We start from the raw sequence: 14,501 nt of genomic DNA, 5'->3' as shown, positions 1-14,501 counted from the left end.
CAGGAGGCAGGGAGATCCTTGCCCTTGCAAGCGCTAAAGTAACTTCCAAACCCACAAATTCAATCTCATGATGAGCACGTGTTGAAGTGGGGCTCTGTGGCCAGGGCAATCCTCAGATAATGGCCCAATTCATCTGGAAGCATCATGAGCACCAGGTCTGGACCACAGTGTCAGGGTAACTGTGCTCTCTTGTTGTCCTCCCCTCTTCTCGTTTCTCTCCTGTGGTTGGTCCAATTTATGGTTGGGGTGATATGATCATGGCCAGCTGCCAGACACCCACTCAGCGTTGCTCTTACTCTCCTTCTTCAACAGGTCAGGGGGAGAAAAATAAGATGAAGAAAAGCTCATGGGTCAAGATAAAGACAGTGAGATTGCTTACCAATTTACTGTTACAGGCAAAGCAGACTTGGCTTGTAGAAAATTAATTTATAACCAATTAAAATTGATTGGATAGGGAGAAAAAAGACAAAACAGCACCTTCTCTCTGTCCTTTCTTTCAAGCAGAACTTCACTTCCAGCTCTTCTGCCTCTTCCACCCAGAGTGACATGGACTAGAAATGCAGGTTGTGGTCAGTCCATAACAGTTCCTCTCTGCCACTCCTTTCTCTTCACATTGTTCCCCTGCTCCAGCGTGGATCCCCTCCATGAGTTGCAATCTTTCATGAACTTCTCCACCATGGTCTCTCCACAGGCTACAGAAAGACACCCTGCTCCACCATGGTCCTCTCCAGAGGTGCCTGCAGCACCTTCTTCTATGACCTGGGTGTCTGCAGGGCTCTTTCTTATATTTTTTTTTTCCCACAGGCTTTCCCTGAGGCACCACCATCTTGGCTGCAGGGCTCAGCTGTGCTCTGTGATGGGTCCACTGGAGCCGGCTGGAACCAGCTTTGTCTGACATGAGGCAACCCCGGCTTCTCACTGATGACCACATGCAGTTCCTCATCTTCCAAATTCTTTGGGAACTGAAGTACATCTGTTCAGCTAACATAATACACAGAGATTTAAAACCTAGTACCCTAGCTGTAAATGAAGACTGCAACCTGAAGATCCTGGATTTTAGCTCGGCCCGCCACACAGATGGCAAGATGACCAGGTCTGTGCCTTCCTGGTGGCACAGGGTTCCTGAGATCATGTTGAATTGGATGTGTTACAACCAGGTAGTTGATATTTGGTCAGTGGGATGCATTATGGCTGAATTGTTGACTGGAAGAACATTGCTCCCTGGTACAGACCATGTTGATCAGCTGAAGTTCATTTTGACACTCATTGGAACCCCAGGGCCTGAAAACCCTTGCAGGTCCCACCACCAGTGACCTGCCAGGGACACACAGTGCGATCACTTCCACTCAGATGGTCAGAAAGTCCTTTCTGAGGGTCTGAAGTCATGTTTTAACTCTCTGTAACCCAGCAGCGATGTGTTGTGGCTGCCTGGGGCTGTCCGCTGCTGCCTCCAGTGGGTCCTGCCGAGGGAGCTGTGGTCAGAGACACCAAGCATGGTGTGTGGCCATGTGCTGTGGCAGGCAGCTCTGAATTATCTTTTTTTTGGCCTTTTAAGACCTTTGCTACTTGTGTGCGTGGCCAGGGTCAAAGATCACAACTTGCCACCAAGTAAATTCCTCTGTGTTACTCACTGTTGGCAAAGCGTTGCCCACGCTGCTGCACCCCAGGGAAGGATGATGCTCGGTGGGGTTTCCTCAGGGCAGAAAGGAAAGAGGTGAGGGTGGTTTTTTCCTCTGTGCTGAAAAGATGGCAGTAAGTGAGAAGCTCTTGAACAGGAGAAGCATTTCAGGGAAAGGCGGGGAGGAGGCCTGTGCAGCTGGGGGAAGGCTGGGGCTGAGGCTTTTTGGATTTCCTGAAACTGTGGGATGTGGGAAGCACTGTGGGTGACAGACTTGGATGGTGGTGAGGAAATGTCTCGATGGGCATCAGCCCAGGAGGAATGTTGGCCGCCCTTCTGCGGGAAAGCATCCTCCCCCGTACCGGGCAGTCACGGGCGAGGTGTGCTGCAGCTACGAGCTCCAGCAAAGCTGGCGCTGAGCTCTGCCGGCTCTGCAGGGCAGGTCCCACCATTCCCACTCTGGCAGTCTCCTGTCCCCCATCAGCAGCCCAGGGCAGCCTGTCCCATAGAGCTGGGGGCTCCCAGCCTCCTGATGGGGAGTCCCAGCAGTTTTCCAGCTGCAGGAGCTGAAATCACTGCTCACCAGCGTGTCGTCTCACTGTGTTTCATGTAAGAAACCCAGAGCTTTAGCTCTCTTTCTAATCAAGAATTCATCAAGACAACTGCAGCTGAGCATAAAGTAACATGCTAATATGGGCTCCTGTTGAAGTTTAAGTTTTGTAGATGGCTGCGTTTTGTAACAGGTAACAGGACAAACCAAACTCCTAGATCCAAATACCTCCCAGCTTTTAGATCTGAATCCTGTATGTTCAGAACGCTTCTACTTAATCATTAGTTAACCAGAATATTAAATGGCATCAAAGTGTGGCCATGAGCTAGAGGTTTTGTCGGTGAGGTTTCGCCTTTGCAGTTTCAGAGCCAAAGCTTTGTATAAAGGAGAAATTCTAGGGTAAATGTAAATAACACACAGGTCTGGAGGATTAGCTGTCTCTTGTCCAGAAATGCCACACCTTGCAATTAAAGAAGAGGCTGTTAGTATGTGACATAGGAATGCAGAGGGTGTGGACCATCTCAGATTTACAGGCTATCAAGTTTATGAAAGAGACTAAATGTTGTTTAGTGTTACAAAGGTGGTAAGACCTTTGTTCAGCATTGCCCCAAAAATTTGGCAAGCCTCTGATGGGAAAACACTTTGCAAGTAAGATCTTGCTAGGAAAAGAATCTGTAAGGAAAATTCAGTAGGGAAACTCCAGTAGCTTCTGAAATTACCGCTTTTCTTCATGCAGTGCAACAGGATAATTGTGTATAGGCTGAATGTCTATGTGTGTGTGCAAGTTGCCTACTGTGAACTGGAAAGTTTGACTGCGTATTTTAATTTAACTTTACAAGTATCCATTAAAATAAAAGTACGTGAGTGAACTGTAGTGCCAAAATAAGTGCAACAAAAGCATTTCAGTATGTGAAAAACAGTATCTGTGATGAAGATCTGAATGTAAGCACAGGATAGAGGAAATAATTTTGGTCGTGCCCTTTCCAGTGAGTTGCCATACCTCAGGATATTTATAGCTTTGTAGAATAATGAATATTAACACTTGTCATCTCACATCCAAAGTGTCATGTTAAAAAAGGGATTTGAACTCTAGAGATTAATGCAGTGAAAATTATGACAACATTTGTCTCAGTGAAAAAAAAGCTTTGAGTTAACCCTAAAAGGCTCAAAATGGAAAACGTTTTCGTTTGGTTTGGTTTTTTTGCCAGACTACCATGGTGACTCTGTGCTCCATGCCATTGTGTCCACATCCTGCATCTGGGTAAGGCTACCTCTGCATCTCTTCTACAGTCAGTCATAGCACCTGTCACTAAATCTAGGGGGTTTGGTACTCGTGAATGGTCTAGAGAAGAGAATCAAATACCCTAACAGGATACTAGAAAATAATTAGACCAAATCTTGTACAGCTGTGCTTACTAGAAGTTTGCACCAGGTCTCCTGCAATGAAGGCAAACTAAAGAACCTTGATTGGCTGTGTCTCCTGCCTGGCGAACATGCTGCCTTTTTCATTCTTTTGCATGAAATTTGACTTTTCTGAAAGAATCGCAGAAACCCTCTCCTCTCGTAAGACTTTTAATGGGAAAAAGTAACATTAGCTGCAGTGCTCCGAGTGAAGTGGGAAGCAGCTGATTCAGATATCTGGAGTCTGGAGGGCACCATTATAATTCAAAGCTTGACCTCCAGTTGGATGGTGTTTCCCTTCCATGCTAGGACTGAATTTGATCGTGTCATTACAGACATACCATTGTGAGGCCAGATTTTGCCCAGCTGCTACAGGGGTACACAAAGAGCCGAGAAAGCTGTGGGAAGCCTCTTCGTTGTGTGTTCCTGGACAGCGGCCAACTTACCATCAAAGGTTGCTTATTCCTTGAAAAAGCACAGGGCTCGCTCCATCCCCCAGCAACGCCATGACTGAAAGGTGTCCAAAGAGAGATGGGAAGGGTATTTCCAGTGTCCCAATTTGTGGGACAGAATGCTCAGGGTGGATTGGAGAGGGTAATCTGCAGTGACAGAGAAGATAAGCAGCGATGCCTGAATGGGGGGTTACTTAAAACCATCTTTTAGGGACAAGATGTAAGCCATGATGGAGCTTTTAATGAGTGAGCTGGCATCAAATATCTAGTAATCTTTAGCAGTGTGTTTCAGTACACCTCTGACTGATTTTTACATGCATTTGCACAACATCCTGAAAGTCATCTGTAAGCTGGCCTGCCTCTGACCAGCACATTTCTTTGTGCGTGTGTTAGTTTGCATCGAATACAGCCTAATTCTTATGTAAAAATTCCATGGGAAAATCCAGGAATGACTGCATAACTGATTTGGTATGGCACTGGGCTTTAATTGTTTTCAGATTTCAGTTTTCAAGGCCAAGAAACCAAAACCCTAAATAATGTTTCATTTCTATCCCTTTGGAAACTGAGTCTCTGCGGAATGCACAACTGTAGCACTCGGCGCTTTGTATAGAAAAGCACTTTCAGTGTCCTGCAGATGTCTGCTCAGTAGCTTCCATATGGCAAATTACTTGTTACTGGACCAGACTCTGCTCATGCTTGTGCAATTCTGTTGCAGTTGGCGAGGAGTTGAGGCAATCACAGCTCGATCTGGCCTGTTGGGTCAAATAAACTTTCTGCACACTCGAGTTGGGGTTTCAAGCTGAACAACGCTGCTGGAACAGTTTCCAGCCCTCACTCTGGTGCAGCCCCTCCTTTCAGAGCGTTTGAAAGGCTTATGGGTTGGGTAATAGGTTAAGAGTTCCCAGCTACCTGGGTTTGGGTGGAAACTCTTGTATGTTCCTGGCACCTGAGAAGCCTTTACTGGCCCAGTGCAATAAACTGGTGGTCTTAGTGAGGCAAAGGACCAGATAATTATAGAAACAGGCTCTTCCTCCAGAAACTGTTCTCCTTGTCGAGGCTGAAATATTTTGGCAAGGGCAGCTTCCTCAGTGTCTCTCAAGCTCTGTATTTTTTGTGGCTTAAGAGAACACTGCATTCACTCGGGGTTTTGAGCCACCAAACTCTGTTCTGTTTTCTATTTATAATATTTTCCATGTTGTTTTTTGTGATACTTCTGTGTGTATGTCTGAAACAAAGACCAAAATATGAGTTTAGACTCTGCAACCCAGTTTTGCCAGTACTGGTGTCTGCACAGCTTGGCTCCACGCCTGGTTGGTTTCACGCTGGTGGCACTACAGTGTAAGGAGGATATGTTTTGTGATGGTGTTGAGTGATGGCTGGAAGTTGTTTCTGAGATGCAAAGCCTCATTTTGAGATATTTTTAATTCCAATGTGCTGGCTTCAGGTGAGTTACACCTGCCTAGTTCAGCTCAGGTCCAACCTAACAAATGCAGGCTCATGAGAGCCCACCTGAGGATACCCTAAGCTTTAAAGATCCTTCTGCTTATTTAATCAAAAACTTTGTGGTAAGAGAAAAAGTTTATCTGATTAGAAAAGCTGAATTTGACCTAAAGCTTTTATATAAGCACTGCAATTAAAAAAGAATTCAAGGAAGGCATTAGGGTACTGGATAGATAAGGCAGAAACTTGTCTGCTTTTGCAGTATAGACAGTGGGGCCACATAAATAAGGTTTATTCTTTTGGCTACCTTGTTTTGGTTTGCAATTTGCAAATCATATTTGTAGCTCAGCTAATGTGGAAATGGCAGGAAACTCCAGTCTAGTTACGAAGAGACACTCGCCATCTGCAGTCTAGCAGTACTTGCCAACTATATGTTTGGGACACAGCAGTCTAGGCAAAAGTGGTATCATCTGACCCTAATATATCTATTTCTCAGTTTATGGTGTTGTAAGCATGTCAACAGAGCAGCTCTCAAACATGGCACATTTTGAAACAAGTAAATTATAGCCCCAATCTAATGACTGATTTTATTTTTCTGACCTACTTAATTAAAAAAGTGTCTAAAAATGGAAATGCTGTTTAGCTCAACGCGAAGACAGAGCTGGCTTTTTTTTCGCCCAACATCTGTGTCCAGAAAGGAAGAAAAATCCTGTTTTGACTGGCCTTCCTCCACCAGTCGTTTTTTATTTTTTTTTAATTTCTTGTCTAAAGCAAAGTAAGTTACATAAACATTCCACCTCTTTCCATAAATTGGCTGCAGTTTCTGAACAATAGAGTTACTGTGAAGAGAAGAAAACCACAGACACACCCCACAACTGTTGGTCACACAGCCAAGGAGAACTAAAGACGCATTCTTTGAAAGTACCAAAAAGGAAATCCATGGTCTTAAGGCAAGACCTTTTATGTTATGTTTGGAAATGTTTCTCATTTCTCTCTTTCTTCCCCCACCCCCGCTTCATCTTTAGCTTTCTTAGTTCAACACGTTTGAGGGAGTGAAATGGCTCTAGACAGAACTTTATTCTTTGTCAAGATGTGTTGATAGTATTTGTCAGTACTCACTAACCTGAGACTGGATAGTGAAAGAAAACTGAAAACTGAGATTTCAGAAAGAGGAAAGAAAACATGTTACTAATAATGCCTTTGAGGCTTCTTCAGCATAAAAAAAAATACTTCACTTGCAAGAAGAGAGACGCTAAGACAGAAATCTCTGTTTAAAGCTGATTGTTCGTAGTTGTAAAAGTAATAATTCTTTTCTGAAAACAATAACTCTGTAGAAACAATTGTTTGCCTCTCTGAAGCATCTCAACATGCTTTCCAAATGAGAATTCACACCCATCATAGCCTGTGTTCCCCAGCTGGGCAAGCCAATGCACTAGGAAGTTAGCTGGTCCCATCGGAGTCGTGCTGCAGCAATAAATACACCTTGAATTACTTTCCTCTGCTGTATCCACCGGCCTGCACAGCCTTCTAAACAGAGAATACCAAGTGGTTTGGCACTGTCTGTCGATATTCCCTCTCGGAGTCTCTGGGATTATGATCTCAATGAAGGCGAAGTTGCTGCTGATCTTACTGGGAGTTAAGCAAGCGTAAAGTCAGCAGAATCCTGCCGGCACCAGGAATGCGCCACAAAGCGATGCCTATAAATCAGCGACGAGGTGTCTGCTCGCTTCCCGCTTGCTGTTGTGTGCTGCTGCGGATATAACAGCAGCCTTGCACGCAGCTGCAAAGCCCAGCTGTTCTCTCACCAGTGAGGGGGCACGGCAGAGTCCTCTGGCTCGCCCGTGCTCAAATCTCCCCCACAACAGACCCAGCCGGGCTGGAGCAGCCGCCTCGCTCTCCAGAGGGCCATCAGCACGCCAGCCCTGCCGTTGCAGCCCTCGCGCCCCCATCTCTTGCTCCAGACCCGTCAAGTTGGAATCAACGTTCAAATTATCTGCAAGGAGGGTGCCTGCATTTCTGAGTATGGCTCTGTGTACATTATCGAATGTGCTTCTCTCAGGAAAGCAGCAGAAGAGAGAAAATGTCATACAGAAAACAATGAAAATAGCTGTTCTGCTAAGGTACCAGCAGAAAGCATGTTCACTTTTGTTCAGAAAAACTCCACAACACAAAACATTCAGAATAAACTTCAACTGCAAGGAAGCAAAGAAAAGGCTTCTGAAAAGTAAAAGTTGATTTTGAGAACCTTGAATGGATCTCTGCAATGCTATTCTGCAGTCATAACATGCAATTCTTTGTGTCATGACACTACTGAGCCATTTAGACAGGATCAGGTCCCTCTAAGATATACTGTGTACATAAGCTGCTTCCAGGCCTCCAGCTTAACACACAACACAAACAAGGGAGGAGAAGAATGAAGAATTATAATCACTTGCATGCTATTAAGCCCAGATATACAAAGAAGCTAATCTGGTCTTAGACCCTGCAGTGGCCGGTAGGTGCAGTGCACAGTATGTGGACAGAGAAAGGTTAATTTTTCCCTTTCGCCTGCCAAGTCATTTCTCTACTCCACCCTTGGTGTCCAACTTTCCAATCCCTGAGTCAGTGTCTGAAGTCAAAACAACCAGCTGGGCCTCACTGAACCTTTCACTGTGGGAAAGCTCGGCTCAAAATGGCTGCATTGTTTCTCTGTAATCTTATCCTCAGTGTTTAATATCCTCAGCAATTCACAGAATTTTCAGGATTGTCTTTTGGCCCTATGGGAGATGCTGACCTAAATGGTGTGAAGTTCTTGCTCTTCTGTTATAAGGGAAAATATTATGAAACAGTAAACTATCCATTTACTATCCTGTTGATATATTTTCCCTACCACTTCAAGCAGAAAGCTGCAGGGTTGAACTACATACACCTTCTTTCAGAATAATTCTTTAAATGGAATCTGCTACTCTGCTAAGATGAAAGACGTGACACTGGAAATGTACCTGTCATAAAGAATGTGTCATAGTAACATCTGCTAATGGAGAATAGTTTGTCCCAAGATTTTGAAACCGCCTTACTCATGGGCAAAGCATGCGTTATCTATTAATGTCTAAGGATCCTTATATAGGCAAAAAAAAGAAAGAAAAAAATGTGATTAAGAGTAGGATTACAGGGCACAGGAAGAATCTGAGAACAAGACAACACGTATTAATTTGGGAGATGTTGTTGTGCTGCAATGACATTTCCAAAATTTTAATATTGAGGTACAGCAAACAAAGGCCACCTTTGAATAAAAAACACAGGAGGATTTCTAAATGTAAAGAAGTGTGGCATTTAGTATGAGTGGTGCGTTACATTTTGAAGGCTGGGAAGGAAGTTCTGTGCATATTTGCTGTGTGTTAGGTAAACAAGCGTGCCTCCCACTAGAGAGCCTATTTTAGTGGTGCTAGCTGGTCTCATGGACGCACTTGCTGGAGCAGGCGTCAGGACGGGTCTTGTGGGCTGACCTCAGCTTTGGCAAGGAAGACCTGAGGAGAGTCCCATTAGTGCAGTCTTCTTGTCAGCTGTGAGCTGAAGACCAGAAATCCTGCCTTTGGTGGTGAGGTTTTATTATCAGGCCAATATCATGACAAAGTTGTTGAAGTCAGTTGCAGGGTGAGGACCTGTTGTACGAATTGCTTGTACATCCCAGGATGGTGGAGGTCAGGCAAGTTCGGAAGCAAAAGCAAAGCTTTTCAGAGCCCGGTTGGAGGGTGGGCAAAGTCCTTAGGGCTTGATCGGTTCAAACCATCTGATTGCCTCATTAAGTACTTGATGTTAATGCATTACCTGTGATGACTGGCTTTTGATGGTGAGGTAGGAAAATCACATACAGGCGAAACTCTGAAAAGCTCTGGAGCTTTCCGGTTGTTATAGATCACTAAGTGCTGCTGGAGATGAAGTCTTGCAGCAGAGAGCTGCAGCCTTCTGCTGCTGGACCTTGATCCCCTGTTTATGCCTGTTTCAATCCTGTTCCACAGCATTGCTCCTATATATGGTCTTCTTTTAGTGGTAAGCATTTTTTGTCTATGGGACACGTAAATGTCTTTTATTTAACAGTGCACATTTCTAATCTAGTCTTGGGGATGGGTTTTGAGATATCTGATGACTGTTTTGTGCGCTTAGCTTGCAGAATTAGGTAATAAGCACCACTGATGCGCGATGTAAATTAGGTTCCTGCTGTTAAACATATGACTGTGAAAGATTTGGTCCTCCCATTTAAGGTTTTCCCCACATTTTAGAAAACACATTTTAGAAAAAAAAGATATCAGATGTTCAGTTCAAGTTTTCACTATTTGTTTATTTGAAAATCCACCGCTGACTCATTTCTCTGCAATTCAATGTTTTGCAGAGTTTTCTTCCCCATTGACTGTGAGGTGATCCCTCCTCATCAGCCTGAAATTCAAAAGATCAATTGTGTTACAATTCAATTAAAAAAAAAATGTTGCAATTGTGACCACAGTAAATTGTACCAGAAGATCTATTGCTGATCCATATGAAGAATGTCAAAGCCCTTCCTCAGCTATTTGCTCTGGTGTTGTCCATGGCACTGTCCTCGGGCACCACGTGAGGCACATGCAGGCACTGCCCAGGCAATAATTGGGCTTTTGGCCTTTTGAGGAGCAGTTTGCCAGAGACATCACAGGGACTGTGCAACTGAGAATTCAAACTGATTAGACATGTATTTTTAAGTGAAATTGGAAATGAGGAGATCAGTGAAGACAGATGCCTCACTATGTATAAAAATCTACATCTTGGTTAGCCTGAGTTTCACATGGCAATAGGTCCGTTTATTGATCTTCATAGAGAAGAAATTTCCCTTAGATTGACTTTTTCTATTTCTCCTGTTCTTTGTACTGAAATAGCCCTGAGCCTTCTTACTGTCCAAATCCAAGCAGATCTCATAACAGGGACTCATCATTCATAGCAATCCTTTATCAGCTAATGTAATCCTTAAATCTAAGTAGCCCACTGTCAAAGCTACAGCAAGAGGTAAACTCTTGAATCTTGTCTACTGGTATAGCTGGCACAAAGTCACAGCTCAAGAGCACAATCTACCCTGGAGATATGTGAGGTAAGAGGGAGCTACAAGGATTAGGAAGGACATAATGTGGTGACCTTAGGGCCATCATGCTACTGAAAGACATACTTGAGATCATTGTTTAGAGTCAAATCAGATTGGCATTTTTACTGCTGTACAGCTTCTAAATTCTAAAAAACCCTCATTTTTCCTAGTGCAAAGTTGCAGCCTGATGGAGAAATATTCACATAGGCACAGGCAAATGTCCCCACCTTTTAAAAAATAGCTCTATGTGTGATAGGCTGTGGGCTAGTGTTGTGTAGTTACCTGAAATCCTAATACCAAAGCTGCAAGAGATGTACTCCCAAGAGAATGAGAAACAAATTTTTTTAAGCTAGAGTATGCACAAATATCTTTATATATTTCATTATTCCATTAGATCTTTATTTCACTTGCTTGTTAGTTGGACCAGGCAAGTTTATGATGCCTTCCACTGTCCTGTGGTGTGCTTGCATTCCTCACTGTGTTAATTTTTCTCCCAGGTATGCTGTTTTCATTAGAGAGAGTTTATACTTTTTGTTTGTTTAGCTTTAGCCAGAAACATCAGCTCTTTCTACTTGAAGTCCCCAGTCGTGCACTTCTACTGTTTTTCCTCAGACCAAAACACAGTCTTTGTAAACCTTACTGCCTTCTGCAGCAACAAAAAGATGTTGTATTTTCCAGTAAAATGTCTCAGGTGCCAAACACAATCCAACTGGCAGTCTGAAGAAACTGTCTCCCCAAAAGGTTGGTGAATATGTGCAAACATGAGCTGTTTTTCTAAAGCCACTTGCCAGAGCCCTTCTGACACACCAAGCTTAGAAAAATATTTGGCATCAAGCCATTCTTCCAGAATTTCTCCATTTGTAGACAGTGGAAAATGCTTTCTTTTCATGTATTCAGATCTTCTGGGTCAAGGCATAAGCAAAGCCTTCTATCTTTAGTTCAGCAATGGCTGGCAAACACAGCCACTGTTTTAGCTTTTACTCATGATACAATTCTTTGTTTAGTTGGACCATTTCAGTCTCCTAGCTTCTCCCTTTGAGAGGGTATTTCCTAGAGCAGGAGCCATAGGATGGATGAGATCTTGTGACTTTTTTCCCTTACCCTGGGTGGAGTACGGTTTCCCGCACCTTCAACTTGCCACTCCCGTGACAAGGAACTTATGGCATTCCATACCAGAGGTCATATACCTCTGCATAAAACCCATGTGCCACATACTGTGGACAGGCTGAAAGACGGTGAGTGAGGATTTCTCAAAGCCAAGCAGAAGTGAAGACTCATGGAGATAAGGGAAGAAATTAACTAATGTTATTCTTCTGTCATAGAATTATAGAATCATTCAAGTTGGAAAAGACCCCTGGGATCATCGAGTCCAACCACTAACTCTACTATACAAAGCTTACCCCAGCTTTCTTGGCTACCTGGGCACCATGCTGGCTCATATTCAGCCTCTTGTCAGTTAGAACCCCCAGGTCCCTTTCTGCCAGACAGCTTTCCAGCCACACTTCCCCAAGCCTCTGTAGCATTTCCTTCCCAGCCCCCCTTTCCCAAGCCTGTAGCGTTGCAGGAGGTTGTTGTGGCCTTGCTGAAGCTCTGTAAAGCCTCCCTACCCTCATGCAAATCAACACTCCCACCTGACTTGCAAACTTACTGATGATACACTCTACGTCCTTATCAAGATCATCAATAAAGATGTTAAACAGAAATAGTCCCAACACTGAGCCTTGAGGAACACCACCTGTGACAGGCTGCCAGCTGGATTTAACTCTGTTGACCGCCACTCTTTGGGCCTGTCTGTCCAGTCAGTGCTTTATCCAGCAGATTGTATGCTCATCCAAGCCATAAGCCGCCAGTTTTTCCAAGAGAATTCTGTGGGGAATAGTGTCAAAGGCTTTTTGAAAGTCTAGATAGACAATATCCACAGCCTTTCTCTCATCCAATAGTCGGGTCATCTTGTCATAGAAGGAGATCAGGTTTGTAAGGCGGGCCTTGCTTTTCATAAACTCATGCTGACTGGGCCTGATCTCCTGGTTGTCCTCTACATGGCATATAATGGCACTTGAATAATTCAGGGCAGCCTCCCAAGGGATTTTGTCAGTAGATCTCCTGAACAGATCAAAGTTTGCCCTCCAGAAGTCTAAGGCGGCAGTTTTACTAACCCCCTTCCTTGTTTCTCCAAGGACTGAAAACTCAATCATCTCATGATCACTGTACCCTAGTTGGCCTCCAACCTTTACTTCACCAACAAGTTGTTCCCTGCTCACAAGAAGCGGGTCCAGGAGGGCACCTTCCCTGGTTGGCTCCCTCACCAGTTGTGTCAGGAAATTACCTTCCACACACTCCAGGAACCTCCGGGACCGTTCGCTCTCTGCTGTACTGTATTTCCAGCAGATGTCTGGGAAGTTGAAGTCCCCTGTGAGCACAAGGAGTACCAACTGTGAAACCTCTCTCAACTGCTTAAAAAAATTTCATCTACTTCATCCTGGTTGGGTGGTCTATAACAGATTCCCACTACAGTATCACTCTTGCTGGTCTTACTCCTGATTCTTACCCATAAGGACTTGACCCTATCATCACCTTCATTAATTTGTATGCTTTCATATGTGTCCCTAACATAGAGGGACACTCCACCACCTCTTCTTCCCCACCTATCCCTTCTGAAAAGTTGGTATCCATCAATTTCAGCACTCCAGTGGTGGGAGTCATCCCATGAGGTTTCTGTGATGGTTGCTATATCATAGTTTTCCTGTTGCACAACGGCCTCCAGCTCCTCCTGTTTATTGCCCATGCTGTGTGCATCTTTGTCTAAACATTTCAGGGAGGGAGCCAAGTACATAGTTTTCAACCTCGAGGGTGGTAGACCTTCTGCTTATATAAGATGCCAACACACTGCCCCACAAGAGTTGGGCTACTACACCCTAAGATGCCAACACACTGCCCCACAATCTGTCTCAGCAATCTGGCCATATTCTTGGATGTCTCTGTTCCTTTCTATCTGGCTTTCCATAGACATGCTGTTAAATTTCATCAGTTACCTATTATCATAGAATCACGGAATCACAGAATGTTAGGGGTTGGAAGGGACCTCTAGAGATCATCTAGTCCAATCCTCCTGCCAGAGCAGGATCCCCTAGGGCAGGGCACATGGGAATGTTTCCAGTTGGGTTTTGAATATTTCCAGCGAAGAAGACTCCACAACCTCTCTGGGCAGCCTGTGCCAGTGCTCCGGCACCCTCACAGTAAAGAAGCTTTGTCTGATGTTGAGAAGAAAGAACACTATATCATGTTGTGTGGGCTTTCCCTGTATTGCAAAGCAAGAATTTATTAAGTAAGCATGGTACAAATTCTGAAGCAGGTCACAGTATGTCCACAGTGAGCTGTGAAGTAGGTCAACAGAGCAAGCCAAGTCCATATGAAGGCTCCTTCAGCTGTACTTTCCAGGCAGATCTGCCAGCCTGTTCTGAACTACAGCAGAATAACACTAGTTTTTACAACTCCTTTATGAAAAATGCAGTGTTGATCTCTCTTAGAAGCTGTTGACCAAGCATATGGACTCTCAGATTAGATTGATACTAGATAAAACCCAAATAATATTTGTGACTTTTTGCTAGTTTCATCTCTAGCTACTCAGATTTAAGTTACTGCAGAACTTATGATGAAAACCCCACTGGTTTATTTCTGCAGAAGCCAGGTACAACATCAATAATATTTTATTGCTAAAATCTTTATGCAAAGGAACATCTTTCTAGCAGCTCATCACTTTTTTTTTTTTTTGCATAATTTCCTTATCCTGGCAGAAACAGGTGACCAAGAAATGCAAAGAAAACATAATTTGGGGTTAAGTTCCAAAGAACAATTCCTTAAACTGTTTATAATTCAAGCTACTTCATAGTTATTAAAATCATATATAGTCATACATCCCACATGCACTGTGGGCAATTTATCCTATTCCTTAAACAT

At 43.9% G+C, this 14,501-nt stretch overlaps 1 pseudogene; it reads left to right on the top strand.

Moving 5' to 3' along the window:
* Positions 1-896: 896 nt before the first annotated feature.
* Positions 897-1,313, top strand: LOC104269580 (annotated as a pseudogene).
* The last annotated feature ends 13,188 nt before the right edge of the window (positions 1,314-14,501 follow it).

Source organism: Apaloderma vittatum, unplaced genomic scaffold (assembly GCF_000703405.1).
Source record: "Apaloderma vittatum isolate BGI_N311 unplaced genomic scaffold, ASM70340v1 scaffold18680, whole genome shotgun sequence".
NCBI classification, from domain to species: Eukaryota; Metazoa; Chordata; class Aves; order Trogoniformes; family Trogonidae; genus Apaloderma; species Apaloderma vittatum.
Note: the sequence above shows the minus strand (reverse complement) of the source record. Positions and strands in the feature narration are given on the sequence as shown.